The 17941-nt window shown below is 45.9% G+C and overlaps 1 long non-coding RNA gene across 1 annotated transcript in view; it reads right to left on the bottom strand.

The window, feature by feature from the left end:
- LOC144785340 (uncharacterized) overlaps positions 1-17941 on the bottom strand; it is a 4610862-nt gene that overhangs the window by 375739 nt on the left and 4217182 nt on the right. The window contains exon 13 of the long non-coding RNA XR_013601832.1: positions 1254-1358. This is a non-coding gene — a long non-coding RNA (uncharacterized LOC144785340). The remainder of the gene's footprint in view (positions 1-1253; positions 1359-17941) is intronic.

The following is a 17941-nucleotide window of genomic DNA, read 5'->3' on the forward strand; positions in this document are numbered from 1 at the left end:
AACAAACTCTAGGCATTTTAGGGGCAGAAATAAAGTAAGGAAACATTTACCAAACAATTAAATAGTCAAACAAGAACATAATACACTTGAAGTGTTGACAGATGAAGAGGAAAGGCATATCTTTAAGAATTCAGACATCTCAAATCTATTAAAAAATTTTTAATAAAAATCTATATAAACTTGCGAGCTGTCCTAATAGAAAAGATATTGATCAATTTCCACTACGGGGAAATCTTATACATCTTATGTTGATTTTTCTCCTTCAGAAGATGATATCTCACTTGATAAAATTATAAAAGCCATGAGCTCTATAGATGGATAAAAATCACAAGGTTCGTATTCATTTTTATTTAATTGTATTTACATTTCTCCACATACTTGATTTCCAGATTATTTCCTTTATGTTTTCACTTTACCTCTCAGACGAAAGCCCAAAGTACTTTTGTTGAAGCAATATGTTGCTTACTAAATGAGGGACAACATCCAAAAGAGTAAAAGAACTATAGACCCATTTCTCTTATATTTGTGGATTGCAATATTTTGGTGAATATTTTTACACTTAGATTAGAACCTTTCATGCATTCAAGTTTTATAAAAGTTAGATTGTCTGCTGATTGTACAGGAATGTTTCTGAACATTAGTAGCACTACTACCATATATAGGCAATGATTGGCTGCACTAAACTTAGATGCCGAAAAGCTTATGACAGTTGAGAAGGTATGTTAAATTCGTAGGAGTGGCATTGAAATGCCCCAAATGTATACATACATTATCTCTTCTTTTAATGATTCACTAAAGGTGTTGTTATTTGTTAATGGTACTATCTCTCCTCATTTCAATGTCTAGAGGGGTACTAGACAAGGTTTCCCCTTGTCAGCTGCACCTTTTACTTTATCATTTAAAAAGTGTTTTTGAAAATCCAACAAAGTAAATATAGATGTGGTTTTATCTGTGAAGATAAACAAGTTGCATTTTTATGAAGTTGATCTGCTGCTATACCGTTCTAATCTAGTTATCACTTTAAAAGGTTTGAATATGGAACATCAGAAATAGTTCCTCGTAATATATGTTGCCTTAATTCCAGATTAAGTGATAAATAAACTCTCTCAGAAAGTTAAAGCAATTAATGAGTTATTACTTTGATTACTGCTGCTTGATATTACAGTTAAGATCAGAATTATTCATTGTGAAATAAATGTTTGCATTGATTTAAGGACACTTCAAACTAGCACAGCACAACATGCAATACTTACACAAGGACCGATGCTACAACAGAAGAAACAGCAGGATCCAAAGCTAGTGTTTGCTGGAATACTGCACTGGCACACTATGAACTCCACCAACTCAAACGCTGGATCCTAGGAAGCAAGCAGGGTGATAATAAGGCAAGAAAATAATAGTTCATAAAAACAGAAAACAGAGGGCATAAAAGGCAGAACTATGTGAGTGAAGGTCCAATAAAGGAGTGGACCAGAACCTTGTGAAGCAGCTTGGGGCAGCATTGTGAAATTAAGCCTGAGCAAATACAAGATCTAGAACCAGGCAGAAGCAGTAAGTGTGGGATCAGAATAAGTATTATGCAGTAAATTTCAAACAACAAAATAGGAAGGTCAAAGCTGGTACAAGAAACAGAAATGAGTATTCAATGCTAGTCTGACACAGGTACCACAGGTACCAATGGAAATTAAAGATCAAGGAAGTTTGAAAAAATAATCTTCTTTACATGGAGTACATGGAGTATGATAGAGGTTCAAAAGTAGCAGATCGACTAGTAGCTACATTTTTTTAGGAAACTTTAGTTAGTAGTCAATTAAGTTTTTTAATTGGTGAATATTGATATTAAGGCAAATTGATTCATGCACCAAATTAAAAATGTATGAAAACATTATCACATTTTGACATATCGAGCAACCATAAAAAGAAGACTGAAAAATATTAAACTTTAGTACATCACTGTAATAAATGGACAGCATTCAGAGATACATTTTATTACCCAAAACATTTTTTTAAAACTATCAGTTTAAAATAGGTTAAAATAGTCTTGCATGTCTACAAGCAGGAGTCCCAGTTAAAAATGATTTGTTGGTTTAAAAAGTGTTCAAAGTTGCCATTTTTTAAAGCAATTTTAATTACAATATTAGCAGGCAAACAGTTAATTTTTCATTGTCTGTGGGAGGTTTTGCACATGAGAGGTGAAGTTCTGTCTCACCAATTTCTCATAATTCGGCTTTATTACATTTTGAAAGAAGGTTGGGCTTGCTAACAAATGGACGGAGGTGCACAGAGTAAGTTTGATCTTAACAGTGTAGCCACTGTACTATTGGCCTTGCTGATTTTGCGGGAAGAGGATTTGTACAGGTATCAAGGATCCCAGGAAATTGTGACTTTTGGAATTCATTGAAGCCCAGGCTGAAAATCCTTCCTGTTGTAATGCTCCCAGTTTACTGTGGCACTACCCTATTTGTTTTGTGTTTTCAGTATTTCTGTGACTTCTCTAAACCACTGGTGAGTGGTAGAGGAGTATGAAATCATAAGTGTGCTGAGACTACCATATGACCTGCCATATTTAATAATAGGTCAACTGATGATAAGGATGAATACATCCTCTAGAAGTGAAGTGAAGTCCACATGCCAGTGCAGATGCCATGGTCATTTCAGGTCAGATCACTGACATAATATCGATGCACACAGTGTCAAAACACAAAAATATCGGAAAATAAACTTTGTTATCAAAAATATTAACTTAGTGTAGTTGACTAATAAAACCACAAATATAGAGAATACAAATATCGTAGTTAAAAGTATCTATTTTTACCAAAAATCAAAAACACCAATATCATAAACAAAGTTATCATTACCTTAAAATAAACATATGTCACCAGTAGGTAATTATAGTTAGGACCTAGTTTCCAAAGGAAAAGCGTTTTTTGTTTTCCTAATAACTTTGGCACCGGTTGACGAATCTTCGCGAAATTTTCAAAACAAGTGTCCGGCTCCGGTCGGCTCCTGTCTTTAAAGTTTCGGGGTGATTTGCGAAGCGGGGGCTGAGGAAAAAGGGGGGTCCCAAAACACATTTTCCCATTGTTATTTTCCATAGGAATCTTTAGACAAGGCTACAGCCCGAACTGCTGAACGGAATTACACCAAACTTGGCAAAAAGGTAGTCCTTAGTTCAGAGAGAGTACTTTTTGTTAAATGGTGTAAATCTGTTCAGTATTTTGTGAAAAATTTGAAAAATAAAAAGTAAATGTTGCAATATCTGGGGCAGCGGTGGGTTCATAAACCCTCCCGAGCACGAGCTTCACTGTGATTGGCTGCCAACACTCTGAACCAGGAAGTGTTGGCAGCCATCTTGTGACTCGATAGAACTGAGCCACAAGAAAACAGTAAAACAAAGATAAAAACAAGAAAAGGGGGCAGGGTAGAAACACCCTGACCCCCTAGGCCTGCTCAGTGGGTCCCACAAGGACCCCCAGGGCCAAAAAAAACATTTAAAAAAAAAAAAAGATTGCCGGAATTCACGCTGGGGTCGTGAATCCCACCAAACATCTTTTTAAATGAGGCGCGGGCTCCCGTGCTTCATTTTAATGAGGCCCCCGGGTAGGCCAGGTACAGGGGGCATTGTGAAAAAATAACAGCGGGCCCGTGGGGGCTCCCCCAGCCCCGGGGACTGCCACCTCCCTGGGCTATGTAGATTATGTAAAGGGAGGCACACAGGCCCCCCGCAGCCCCGGGGACCGCCACCTCCCCGGGCTTATTAACAAAATAGTGTATGAGGGGTCCCACCCCCCCACGCTGCCCCGGGAACCGCCACCTCCCTGGAGCATCATTGAAAAAGGGGGGATGGCTTCACGGGCCCCGCAAGCCCCGGGGACTGCCACCTCCCTGGGGCTGTAATAAATAATTTGTGTGAGAGGCTCAAGCCCCCCCACACTGCCCCGGGGACCACCACCTCTCCGATCATTTAGAATTCAAATGCAGGGGTCCATTTTAGATCCCCCCAAGCCCCGGGGACCGCCACCCCTCAAGGCTGGCTCCTGCAGTGTCCCAGGGTGCCCACCCCGGGACACTGCTGTTTGCTATGGCAGGGTGGCCCCGCCATAGCAAACACTGCTTTGCTTCATTGAAGCGAGAGCAGGAAAACCTGCACTCGCTTCAAATAAGCAAAGCAGAATTCCTTTTCCACAAGGGGAGCTGCATGTCAGCGTTTGGACAATGGTGCAGGGAGGGGGTGGGGTCTGATGTGACAAGTGTGCAAACACGCCCTGTGGCACATTTTAATTTGGGGGATCCATATACCAATTCGCAAACCCAAATTACGATTCGGTAACAGGTTACCGAATCGCAATTTGGGCTTCACACATCAGAAAAGGCATTTTTGCATTCACAAACAGCCTTCTTCTGCAAATCTGGCCATTTGCGAACAAAACAATGCTTGGTACATCTAGCGCCTAATCTTATTTCACGAAGCCATGTGCTTTGACAAGCCTGATTTCCCTTGGCGAATTTAAACAAGACATTCGGCATGTTTCTCTGTCAAAATTGAACAATCGTTAAAAAAAAGCAGTCAGATATTGGGACTATCATACGTGGAGGGTTAACTCGCTGTTCGGACTGGAAGAGCAATGCATAGAAAACTAACATATTAACATACAGGGCTCGCCTCTTCATGCCGGTGTCTTTGGCTGTCTATTACAACTTCAGAGGTTTGACAAGTCGGCGCTGAATTGAAAGCACACTCGCCTTAATGTTGAGGTGTTTTGACTTTTCTACTCTCATACATACAGTATTCTATAAAAGGAAAGAGAAAAAAATGATCTGAACTCCTTCACTGAGACTTCACGGAATTATTCATAGCAGCTTGTCAGTCTGCTGGGATTAGTCAAAACTTGAAAGGAAACCTGACATTTCTATTCAGAGACTGCACGCGCGGCTTTCCAGCAATTACAAGACACGCCACACTCTGCCTTCCTCTCTGTCTGTTAGCTGGAAATTACTGTAATTGTGCCAGCAAGACGGAAGGTCCAGGAGATCTCATTTAAAAAGGGGGAATTACTGGAAATAATACACATTTCTCTCTGGAATTGGCCACTTCTGGTGTAAGGAGACCCGCATTAACCAGACAAACTCGAAAGCAATTATTTAACACTTTCCTAAGAGTCCTCCTTCCCTCTCTCCCTATTTGCTACAAGGCGATATTATTATAAAACATTCCATCGGACTGGAAATGTGATTTTTTTTTACCACTAGCATTCATTTTCGAAAATGCCCTGTTGTTGATAGTTTTATATCAGAAGGATATACGCGTGGGATGGTTTGCTCAACTGTTTAGTAATCTTTTCTGCTGAGCTAACCAAATGTGAGAATTCGGCCCTAATAATACACATCCTTAGCATATTTGGGCAATTCAAACATGTGGCCTCATAGAAAAAAATCGAATTCTCTGTCTGGGTGGTATTGAGATAAATGAGAAATGGCTGCATATCGAAAGGAAATGTTTCTCAGGAAGGAAAAGAAATACTATGGCCCTGATTTGGAGTTAGGCGCATTCAGGGATAAACAGAGCATGACTTTAACGTATAGTCTGATTAAGTGTTAAAAACCGCGGGGCATAGTATCAAGGGATTTATCTCCGCTTCTTTGGCTTTAAAAGCCAAGAAAGCGGGGATAAAATGATCTCCCTATTACCTAGCTGTCGCTAACACCAGTTAGCGACGGCTAGTAGGAGATAGCGACCATCTTGGGCCCCGCTTTGCATGTCAGAGAAATGTATCACTAATGACATGCAAAGTGGGCGTGCCAAGATGTACATCGATATCTCCTATTACCAACTTTTGGAGATATTCGCGCTAAGCGCGAATATCTCCAAAAGCTAACACCTGCCCTGAGCAGTTCTTAGCCATGTTATCCAATGGAAGGTGGATAACATGGCTAAGAGCATTCGCTCGGTAATGCATGAATATCGCTGACTTTACATCGATATTCCTGCATTGCGGCCGATTTTTATCGTTTCAGAGATAAACCTTGCTAATAGCAAGGTTTATCTGTGATAAAAATGGTCGCAGCTCAGCGATAAAATGTTCACGCTAACCAAGCAATAGCGATAATATCGCTATTGCTTGGTAATATGCCCCCAGATGTTATATTTAGCACATTTGCTAAATAATACATTTGAGGCCTGATTACGTGTGAGTTGGTTAATTCTGACACATGCGTAAACACCTGTTTGCACATGGATCGGAAATTACGAGTTGTATGTATTTAATGCATACAATAATTATCAGATGTTTTAAATAGCTCAAGATTCATTATATTTCAGATAGTTAAACCCGCCAAAATTTAAAAGGGGAAATACTACAATGTTAACGAGGCTTTGTTGTACGTCACCTCTTCTTAGGCCCCTGCATCTCCGCTCTATCACTGGAATCGCCCGGCCCCCACAGAGCAGAGTCTCAGTGGCACTGCTGCAACCGGCATTGTTTGCGGACACTCTTTACATTTTTTTAAAAAAAAACACAGGTAGGATGACTGCAAGGTCCGCGAGCTGCCAAGGAAGGCTTGCCGGGCCGCTGGCAGCCCGCGGGCCGTACTATGAGTACCCCTGCTCTATAGCCACCGGGACTTCATCCCCCAACCAACTACGCACCAGGATCATTTGCAGAGTGTTAGAGAAAGGGGGCGGGCCACGAAGACATTTTACCAATCCCACTGTGTGGGACTTACTGGAGGTAACAGTAGTGGTTGTTAGCAAGTAAATGGTCTTTTTAAAGACCTGTGAAGTACTGGGGTGCGGCTGTGTGTGAGCCCGGGAAGCTGTCTGAGCCCGGGCTGACACACACGCAGGGTGAGGTGACAGAGGGAGGTAGACAGAGGGAAAGGGAGGGAGGGAAAGGGAGGGAGGGAAAGGGAGACAGAGACAGAGGGAGACAAAGACAGACGGAGATAGAGACAGGGAGGGAGACAGAGAGAGGGAGGGAGACGGAGAGAGGAAGGGAGACAGAGAGAGGGAGAGGGAGGGAGGAAGATGGAGGTAGAGGGCAGGAGAGGGTGACGGAGGGAGAGAGAGAGAGGGAGACAAGAGACAGACAGAGAGAGACAGACAAAGGGCGACAGAGGGAGGGAGGGCGACAGAGGGAGGGAGGGCGACAGAGGAAGGGAGGGCGACAGAGGGAGGGCGGGCGACACAGGGAGGGCGACAGAAGGAGGGAGAGGCGACAGAGGGAAGGAGAGGCGACAGAGGGAGGGAGAGGCAACAGAGGGAGGGAGACAGACAGAGAGAGGGAGACAGACAGAGGGAGGAAGACAGAGAGAGGGAGACAGAGGGAGGGCGGGCGACAGAGGGAGGACGGACGACAGAGGGAGGGTGGGGGAGGGAGGGAGACAGAGAGGGAGACGGAGAGGGAGGCGGAGAGGGAGGGAGATGGAGAGGGCGGGAGGCTGAGTGGGAGGGAGGTGGAGAGGAAGGGAGGCGGAGAGGGAGGGAGACGGAGAGGGACGGAGACGGGGAGGAAGGGAGTCAGAGAGGGAGGGAGGGAGACGGGGAGGGAGGGAGGGAGACGGAGAGGGTGGGAGGGAGACATGGATGGAGGGAAGGAGACGAGGAGGCAGGGAGGGAGACGGGGAGGCAGGGAGGGAGATGGAGAGGGAGAAAGACGGAGAGGGAGGGAGATGGAGAGGGAGGGAGACAGGGAATGAGAGAGATGGGGAGGCAGGGAGGGAGATGGGGAGGCAGGGAGGGAGATGGGGAGGCAGGGAGGGAGATGGGGAGGGAGGGAGACGGAGAGGGAGGGAGGTGGAGAGAGGGAGGCAGAGAGGGAGGGAGAGAGGGAGGCGGAGAGGGAGGGAGACAGGGAGGGAAGGGGAGACGGGGAGGGAGGGAGTTAGACGGAGAGGGAAGGAGGGAGACAGGAAGGGAGGGAGATGGGGAGGCAGGGAGGGAGGGAGACAGAGAGGGAGGGAGACGGAGAGGGAGGTGGAGAGAGAGTGAGGCGGAGAGGGAGGGAGATGGAGAGGGAGGGAGACGGAGAGGGAGGGAGGAAGACGGAGAGGGAGGGAGGGGGAGGAGAGCGGGAGACGTGGAGGGAGGGAGCTGGGGAGGCAGGGAGGGAGACAGGGAGGGAGGGAGACGGGGAGGGAGGGAGATGGAGAGGGAGGCAGGCAGAGAGAGAGGGAGGAGGAGAGGGAGGGAGGCAGAGAGGGAGGAAGACGGAGAGGGAAGGAGGGAGGTGGGGAGGGAGGGAGACGGGGAGGGAGGGAGACAGGGAGGGAGGGAGACGGAAAGGGAGGGAGGCGGAGAGGGCAGGAGGGAGATGGAGAGGGAGGGAGGGAGAGGGGGAGAGAGAGGGAGATGGAGGGAGGGAGATGGAGGGAGGGAGAGAGAGAGGAAGAGGGGGAGGGAGAGGGGGAGGGGGAGGGAGACAGAGAGAGAGGGGAGGGAGAGGGAGAGGGAGGGGGAGGGATACAGAGGGGGAGGGCGAGGGAGAGAGAGAGAGAGAGAGAGGAAGGGAGACAGAGGGAGGGAGACAGAGGGAGAGGGGGAGGGAGAGGAGAGGGGGAGTAAGATAGGGAGGGAGGGAGACAGAGGGAGAGGGAGAGAGGGAGGGAGACAGAGGGAGAGAGAGGGATGGAGACAAAGGGAGAGGGGGAGGAAGACAGAGGGAGGGAGACAGAGGGAGGGAGACAGGGAGAGGTGGGGGAAGAGAGGGAGAGAGACAGAGGGAGAAGGAGAGAGGGAGGGAGAGACATATGGAGGGAGACGGAGGCAGACGTAGGGAGGGAGGGAGAGAGAGAGAGGGGGAGAGGGAGAGGGGGAGGGAGACAGAGGGAGCGAGACAGGGGAGAGAGGCAGAGGCAAGGAGAGAGAGGGAGGGAGACAGAGGGAGGTAGAGGGAGGGAGAGGGAGAGAGAGAGCGAGAAAGGGAGGGAGACAGAGAGATAAGGAAGTGAGACAGAAGGAGGGAGAGAGAGAGAGAGATGTGTGTATGCCGGGTCCGGTGGCTCAGTGGACGAAGGCGTCTGCTGCAGGGACCAGTGTTAACCCTCATGGCCACAGTTTTTTTTGATGCTCTAGCCCCGCTCCACTCCCCCACTGACCCCGCCTCCACCAGTGCGGCCCTCTGCGACAAACCACACTGTAAATTTGGCCCCGAGAGAAAGTTTGTGAGTACCCATGCTCTAGAGTATCATTAGGGACCAACAAGCCCTCCTGTTACCTCCAGTAAGTCACATGCAGCGGAACAGCTGAGAGGTCTTTGGATGCCACACACCTTTTCTCCATCACTCTGAAAGTGTGCCTCCTGGCCCACTGCTGGTTGGGGGATGAAGTCACCTTGGATGCTGAAGGTCCTTGGGGTCCAATAAGCCCTCCTGTTACCTCCAGTAAGTCTGACACAGCTTATTTGCTGAGAGGGGTTCGGAGGCCACGTCCCTTTCCCTACCACTCTGCTTAAGCGCCTCCTGGCACACTGTTGGTTGGGGGATGAAGTCCCCTTGATTACAGAGAGTCCTTGGGGGCCAACTTCCCTCCTGTTAGCTCTTGCAAGTCCCACATAGCGTTCTTGCTGAGAGCTTGTTGGAGACCACGCCCCCTTTCTCCACCACTCTTCAAACACACCTCCGAGTGCACTACTGGTTGGGCGAAGAAGTCCACTTTAGTCCTGAGTTCCTCAGGAGGCAAGGGGACGTCATTCCTCCACCAGCAGTGCACGGAAGGTGCTTCTGCAGAGTGCTGCAGAAAGGGGGCAGAGCCTCTAGTATCGTGCTGGTAGCATTTACATTCTTTTTAAATTAAAAAAGAACGGGAAAGGGGGCCTGGGCTATATTTTGGCCCTGGGGACCCCATCCCCTCGGGCCAGGTATTTTTAGAATGGGGACGGGCCCATGCGTCTCCCTGTCTCAGGCCGATTACAGCACAGGGGACCACATCCATGAGGCCCGACATATTTTTTAAAATATTTGTTTTTCAATTAGAGGAAGGGGGGCATGTGGTCCCCTTCCCTGGGCTGATTCTGACCCTTGGGACCCTATCTCCATGGGCCTCCCTTTTAAAAATATATATATATTAAAAATGGAAGGGGTCCACCCGGTCACACTTCCAGTCAAATTTCAGCCCCTAGGATCCCTTCCCCAGGGTCAGGCCTCTACTCTGGGTGCCCTGGTCTTACCCAGTGCACCCAATCTCATCTGTTGGGGACCGTGGGGGAGCTTTAAGGCCCTCGCAGTCCCTGCTGGCTCCCGCAGCCTGCGAGAGGCAACATTGCTTTTGGACAGAGGGGGCTGCTAACATGCAGCTCTCTCTGTTCAAAAGCAATTTTGCTCCGCTTCGTGCAAGCAAGAGCATTTCACATGCCCTCGGTTGCGCAGAGGAGAGTTTGCTATGGCTTGCCTGCCAAGCCATAGCAAACTGCATTTCCAGTTGTTGGGTACCCAGGGACATTGCTGGAGCTGGACCTGGGAGGTGGCTGTCGCCAGGGCCATCTAAGGCTACAGGAGGGGGCTGTGTGGCTCCCCTCCTTTGTTTGTATTTCCCCCTAGGAAGTAGTCGTCCCTGGGGCTGTGGGGGGCCATGTGCCTCCAACATTTAATCTAAAAACAGCCCCAAGGAGGTGGTGCCCCTGGGCATCAGGGGGTTTGCGCTGCCCAGCTGCATTTTTTTAAAATTAAGTCCCTGGAGAGGTTGCAGCCCCTGGGGCTGTGGGGGGTCCATACAACCCACTGCATTTTTTACATGAAACCCCTGGGGAGGTGGCAGAACCCAGGGCTGCGGGGATCCATGCATGCTCCCTGCATTAATTTACAATGAGTTCTGGGGAGGTGGTGGCCCACGAGGCCATTGGGGTCTGTGCAAGCCCACAGCATTAATTTATAATGAAGCCCCAGGAAGGTGGCGGCCCCCGGGGATGCAGGGGGGTCTGTACGGCACCCACACTTATATGTATTTATGGGAGGTGGTGCTCCCTGTGGCAGCAGGGAGGCCATACAGAACTCACCTGTATTACCATTTAGAGAAGTCCAGGGGAGGTGGTGGCCTTGGGGGCATAGTAAGCCCCAGGAGGGGAGTCTGTGTGCCCCGTCCTATAATTACAAATGCCCCCGGGCCCTGCCCCATCCGGAGACCAATAATGGACAAAACGCAGAAGTCAGTGCTTCGTAGTTTTTTTTTACAGGCAGATCTGTAGATCCAGCTGAAAATGTAAAAAAAACATTTTTTGGGACCTGCGGGGTCCAGTGGGACCCCTCCAAGAGGCCTTGCGGTTCATAGTGTTTCTACATCATGCCCTTTTCTTTTCTTAAATATTGTTTTACAGAACTTGGTTCAACCAAGTCCCAAGATGGGTGCCAACAATTCCTGGTTGGCAGCTCATCAAATTTCAGTGGCCTTTCAGTAGGATTTCGGGCTACTAGATATCTATATTTTTTAAACTTAAATATCTCTGAAACTACTGAACGGGTTTACATCAAACCACAAAAGGCACACTTTCTGGACAAACATCTAGCTTTCTGCCAAATTTGGTATAATTCCGTTTGGTGGTTTGGGCTCTAATTGTATTAAAAAAATGGAAAACCACCTTAGACATAACATGGGGAAAAAAGGTTTTGAGATCTCCCTTTTTTCTTGGCCCCAGCTAGATGGATAACCCCAAAACTTTCAACACAGAAGCTGAAACAAATTTCGGGAAGATTCGTAAAGGGGGACAGAAGTTGTTTGTAAAACAAAAAAAGCCAAGCAAAAGCAAACAGCTATGTCCCGGGGTAGGCCCTCAGGGTCATTACTGGCTCCAGGAGGGGGGCCACTTGGCCGCCCTCCTTCATTTTTCACAGACCACCCCAGGGAGGTGGTGGTCCCAGGACTCAAGGGAGTCAGTGATGCTCCCCTTTACTTTCAAATTAGCACAGGCAGGTGTTGGTCCCCAGGACCCGGGGTTCCACAAGACCATCCCATTTATTTCTATTTAGTACGAGGGAGGTGGAGGTCCCTGGGGGTTGGTGGCCTGTGTGGCTACCCATCTATTTTTTACACTATAGCCCTGGGGAGGTAATGGTCCCTGGGTTCCAGGGCCCCTGCAAAAATAAAAACATAAGCTGATGATAGAACCTGGGCCAAAAATATTGGCCCATGACAGGGGCCCCGTATGACCCCCTCCTTTCTTTTTTAAATATGTGTATGTGCCCCCAGGACTTGGCCCATCCAGGGACTTTAGTATAAACTAGCGGAGGAAGACTATACCGGGTTTTGTTCTCCATTTTTTACAGTAAATTTGAAATTAATTGTAGTAATTTTTCTAAAGTGCTTTTTTGCACTGGCAGAGTCCCTCCAGGACCCCAAGTACAAGGCTTGTGGGTCAGGGTATTCCTAACCTGCACTGCTTCTTTTTTCATTTTTTTGTGGGACTCTATGAAACTGATTCCCATTATGGTTGCCCATGCTACCTGATTGAAGTGTTGCAACTAATCAGAGCTCTGCAGATCTCTGCGCAAGCTCATTTTATTCCCGAAGGCTTCACTATTGTAGATATAAAAATGTGGAGATTGTTTAATTTCCCATAAACTATGAAAAGATTTACACCAAATATCTGAAAGCGTAATCTGTGCAACCAAATCTACCTTTCTGCCAAATTCGGTGTAATTCCGTCGAGTGGTTTGGGCTGCAGGCGTGTCTAAAGACTCAATGCGAATTAACATGGGAAACATACCTTATTTACTCCTCTTTTTCTCAGCACCTGCTTGACAGATCACCCAGAAACCTTCCATGCTCATTAAGAACCACCAGCACACTTTTTTGGGGAAAATGTCGAGAAGCTATTTCAAACAGTGTCTCGTTATAGGCAAGTTAAAAAATTATTTTCCTATGGAAAGATGGTCCCAACTATAACTACCTACTGCTGACCACTAGTAGGTAATCTATCTTTCTATATCTATCAATCTATCTATCTATCTATCTATCTATCTATCTATCTATCTATCTATCTATCTATCTATCTATCTATCTATCTGTATATATGTATATCACCTACTGGCAGTTCTGGTTAGGACCATGTGTCCATGGGAAAAGCGTTTTTTGACTTGCCTATAACTTTGGCACCATTGACGAAAAAGTGCCCTGGTGATTCTTGATGTCCATGGAAAGTTTCGGGATATTCATCAAGGGGGGCCAAGAAAAATGGGAGGGTCAAAAAAAGTGTGTTTCTCATGTTAATTCCCAGAAGAGTTTTGAAAATGGGTACAGCCCAAACTGATGTATGGAATAAAGTAGATTTGGTTGCACAGGTCATGTTTGGTGTAAATCTGTTCAGTAGATGAGAAATTTAAGGAAATCCAATTTTGTATATCTGTGGCCACGAAGCTTTTGCGAAGAATATCAAGGTCGTGCAGAGATCTGCAGAGCTCTTGTTGGCTGCCAACATTTCAACCGGGAAGTGTAAGCAGCCATCTTGAGACTCGGCTTCAGCGGAGCCCCAAAAGTAAATGCAAAAAAATTAAAAAGGAGATAGATTATAAATACCCTAACCCCATAGCCTTTGTCCTGGAGTCCCAGAGGGACACCAGCAGGGCAAAAAAGCTTCTTGTTTTTTCATTTGTGCTGCAAAATACACATCTTTGTGGCAAAAATATTTAAAAAAACAAATATGGGCTTCCAAACTTGTTTTGAAAAGGGCCCCCAGGTGGTTTAGATAAACAGGAGGGTGCACACAGGGCCCACCTCTTGAGGATCTTTAAGCCCCGGGGACCACCACCTCTTTGGGGCTTATTAATAATACTGAATGGGGGCCGCATGGACCCCCCTCCCTCTAAAGGCTCAAATGAGCCCCATGGACCATCACCTCTCCAGGGCTTTAGTTAATTAATGGAGGGGCCTTACGGACCCTCCTGCTGGGCTATTTCAAGCCACAAGGACCACCACCTACCCAGGGCTGATTGAACAGTAGTCTGGGTGCCAAAATAATTGTTTGAATTGGGAGGGGGCTGAGCGGTCCCTTTCCCGAGCCATATACAGCCCCAGGCATCACCACCTCTCCAGGGCTGACCATTTAAACCAGAAGGAGGGGGCTGTGCGACCCCCTCCTGGGACATATATAGCTCTGGGGACCACCACCTTTCTTGGGCTGGCCCGTGGACAGCAAAGGAGGGGGTCTGTGTGACCCCCCCTCAAGCCATATATAGCCCAGTGGACTGTCACCACCCTGGGCCAGCTCCTGCTATGTCCTGGGGTGCCCACCCCAGGGAATAGCTGTTTGGTTTTGTTTGGAGGGAGCTGACAGCTCCCACCAAGCAAAAGCAAACACTCCGCTTCCAGCAAGGGAAGGGCTTTCAAAGTACTCCCGCTCCTGGAAGTAGGATTTCATCTCTTTCCCCAAAGACATGTGGACAGGGAAAGAGATGAAACTAAAGCTCCTGAATACAGAGAGCTGTATTTCCAGCAGCTCCCTGCATGAACCAGCAATGTCAGCTCTCGCAGGAGTGGGACAGCCAGCTGGGATCACAGGGGCCTCGAGGCATTACTACTGATCGTAAAAAATACCAGATGGAAACTGAAAAACTTCTCTACATTTGTATTAAAGGTCAGATACTATCAAGGGATACATCCAGCGAAATAGGCCTTTAAAAGTATCTCAGTCCTACTGCTAGGCTGACTTGGTAAGTAAGACTGTTTCACAAGTCTTAACCTGCTGTTCCACTACTTAAAAGTCATCTTAAAAGTAGCATGTAGCTACGTTATAGGGTAAAATGCTATCGCATAAAAGCAAATACATGTAGCTAGAGGTTTCTGAGCGGTATATGTCCAGTTTCAGACGCATATGCTGACTTATACCTGCAGTTTTCTACATTGAGTTTAATATAATGTAAGCACTTTGAATAGGGCGGCACTACTAATACATTCCTCTCACATAATGTTCCAAGCATCTGAATCTTCACTGACATGACAAACACAACTTATATATATGTTGTGCTAATGGAGGCAGCGACACTCTCACTTAAATAACTCATTACTGTCTACATGCCTAAGAGACAATCCATTTCTTCCATTACAAATAGATTTACACAACCAATCAGTCACCATCAAAGCCAGCGGTGTAGTAAGACACTGTAATACCTATAGGAAAAACAAACAATATGCCAGTTATCGAGTTATGTAGTAAAGCTCTGACAATACCAACTGATTCATCCAGAGAAGAAACACTTTCAATACCTCTCAGGACTAGTACACGTGAACTGTGGATGCAGTGCTACTGCTAGGTCGACTTGATATTTTAAACTGCTTCACAAGCTTTGGTCTGCTGTTGTGCTATTTAAAAGTCACTGCTAACTTAGCCTGTAGCTACATCACAGGGAACAGTGGTGTGTACAGAAAAGCAAAGATATGTAGATAAATGTTTGTGAGAGATACATGTACACTTTCAGGCACATATGCTGATTTGTACATCCAGGGTTCTCTATAGAGTGCAAACTCATGTAAGGATTTATAAAAGGCCATAACTAGTAAACTATCCTCTCAGTCAGTGTTTTAAGAATGTACACCTACACTCACATGCAGAGACACACATGTTATAAAGGTACAGCTAATGGAGGCAGTGACACTGTCACTTCAATAACTTATTACGGAGGGACACATTTAAGAGACAATCCATGCCATCTGTTTCATATAGATTTACAGAACCAATAACTCAGAAACAGAACCAGCAATGTAGTAAGATACCTCACTACCTATAAATAAAACCCAAACATAGGAACTTGAGCCTGTGCATGCAGTTCTATTGCTAGGCTGACTTGGTATTTCAAATCTCTTGACAAGCCATAATCTGCTGTAGTACTACTTAAAAGTCACCGCTTAGGCAGCTTGCATAGGGTATCTGTATGTGTATAAAAGCATATACATGTAGTTAGTTGTTTTTCACAGGTATAAGCACACTTTTAGGCGCATATGCTGACTTATACATCCAGTGTGCTACATTGAGTTAGATTTCATGTAAATACTTATCAAAGGGTAGTGCTACTAATACATCCTCTCAAACAGCGTTTAAAACATCTACCCCTTCACTCACATGCAGAGACAGAACTCTTATGTATCTAGGCTAATGGAAGCAGTGACATTGTCACTTATCACCATGAGTGCTAGAGGTATTCCCCCCTGGTGCTGACTTCATTGAATTCTCATTGTTCATGACAAGGTCAGCTCGTCATAAGCACACGACCAGTGTACTGCATGACGAGCTGAGCTCATCATGAGCATCGAAGGGGTTAAAGAAATCATTAGTGACTGACACACCCACGAGACAATCCATGTCACTCCTTGCTGTTATAGTCCCGGGTTAGGCCCCTGTAGGGAAGCATCTTATTTCTTTCATTGTCCTCACAAATAGCATTTCCAAGCTGTGACATTTTGCATACATTTAACACACAACAATGCTGGATTGGTTTCTCTGAAACTAAACTTGTTTTACATCTAGCTTCTCACAACAATATCACAACACCCTAAACATCATGTACAAGGTCTCATTCCTTACTATGTACAAATGTCATTGCTATCTTCATCAAGTTAAAAAAAAACTTTATTTCGGCCAGAATGGCCTTAAAAGTACAACTCACAAAACATATGTTAAAATTCACAAGAAAATACATAATTATTTTAGAGCACTTCATAAGGCACAGACACCAGAATTTGGAAAATTGTGCCCCTTACTTTATCGAAACATAATAAAATACCTGGGTATTTTTACTAAAAGGTGATTGCATATTAGTTTTCAAAAAGTGCTTAGTGCAATAAATAAATAAATACTTTAGCTAAAAACAGTTCATAAAAAACACAATTCCATAGATCAGTGACACTACCCTTAATCACGGGCTACATGTATACTACATTTAAAAATAACATTATTTCCCTAGAAGATCCTTAGAATCCCTGGAAGGTTTCAGTAGAACCCTTCTAATGTTCCACATAGAGAACAGAAATGCAGCAACTAAGAAAATACTGGGATCAGACATCAATATCCGAAAGACATCTAGGTAGTATCTACTGCCTATATTCCTACAGATCTGGACAAGCCACAGTTTCCTGGCTTCTCGGTAGCCAGGGCAACTGAAGAAAACGTGTAGCACCGTTTCTTCAGCAAAATCACATGCAGGGCAATGAATCACAGTCTGATTGCTCCACTTCGCTGTGAAACAGCGGAGCGGCAAAACCCCATACCTGAATTGTAAGAAAAGCTTTCTTGCCACCACAGGTGTAATAAGATCTAAGACTACCTCAAACCATGATTTATCTTTTATTTCTAAGAAGGCTAGAGATAGTTTGCCTGTTTTAGGGCTCTCTTGTCGGACCTGCTAAATACCTTCATGATTCCCCCTGTAGATTGAGCTAATTTTAATGTTGATTTACTAATGTGGGCCCCCAATCCATGTTATCAGTAATGGTGATGCCTAAATAAATGAACAATGTAACTCTCTCCAAGGGTATACCATTTAGTGTGGGGTTTGGTTGTGTGCTTTTTGGACTGTTGAACGTCATAAATTTGTTTTACTGTAAGTTTATTTCTAGACCAATGGCCTTACAGAAAAGCTCAAATCTATCTAAAACCCTTTGGATCCCCATGGGCGATTTTGAAGTCAACAGAGTGTCTCTGCAAACATCATTGCTGATATTCTGCGGGAGGCTAACTTAGGGGCATCTAGGTCTTTTGCTGTTTGCAGGGCATTAATCAACCCGGTAATATAAAGGCTAAATAGCGTGGGTGCAAACACGCAGCCCTGGCGTACACCACGTTTGATAGGTATGGGAGCAGTGAGTTTTCCTTCCCTACCATTTCTTATTTGGGCAAAATTATCTTGGTGGAGATGCTTAAGTAGTTGGACTAAGTACACCGGGACCCCTATTTCACCAAGAACTGACCAAAGTTTTTCCTGCTGCACCAGATCGAATGCCGACCTCAGGTCTACAAATATTAGG

Source organism: Lissotriton helveticus, chromosome 10 (genome assembly GCF_964261635.1).
Source record: "Lissotriton helveticus chromosome 10, aLisHel1.1, whole genome shotgun sequence".
Lineage (NCBI taxonomy): Eukaryota > Metazoa > Chordata > Amphibia > Caudata > Salamandridae > Lissotriton > Lissotriton helveticus.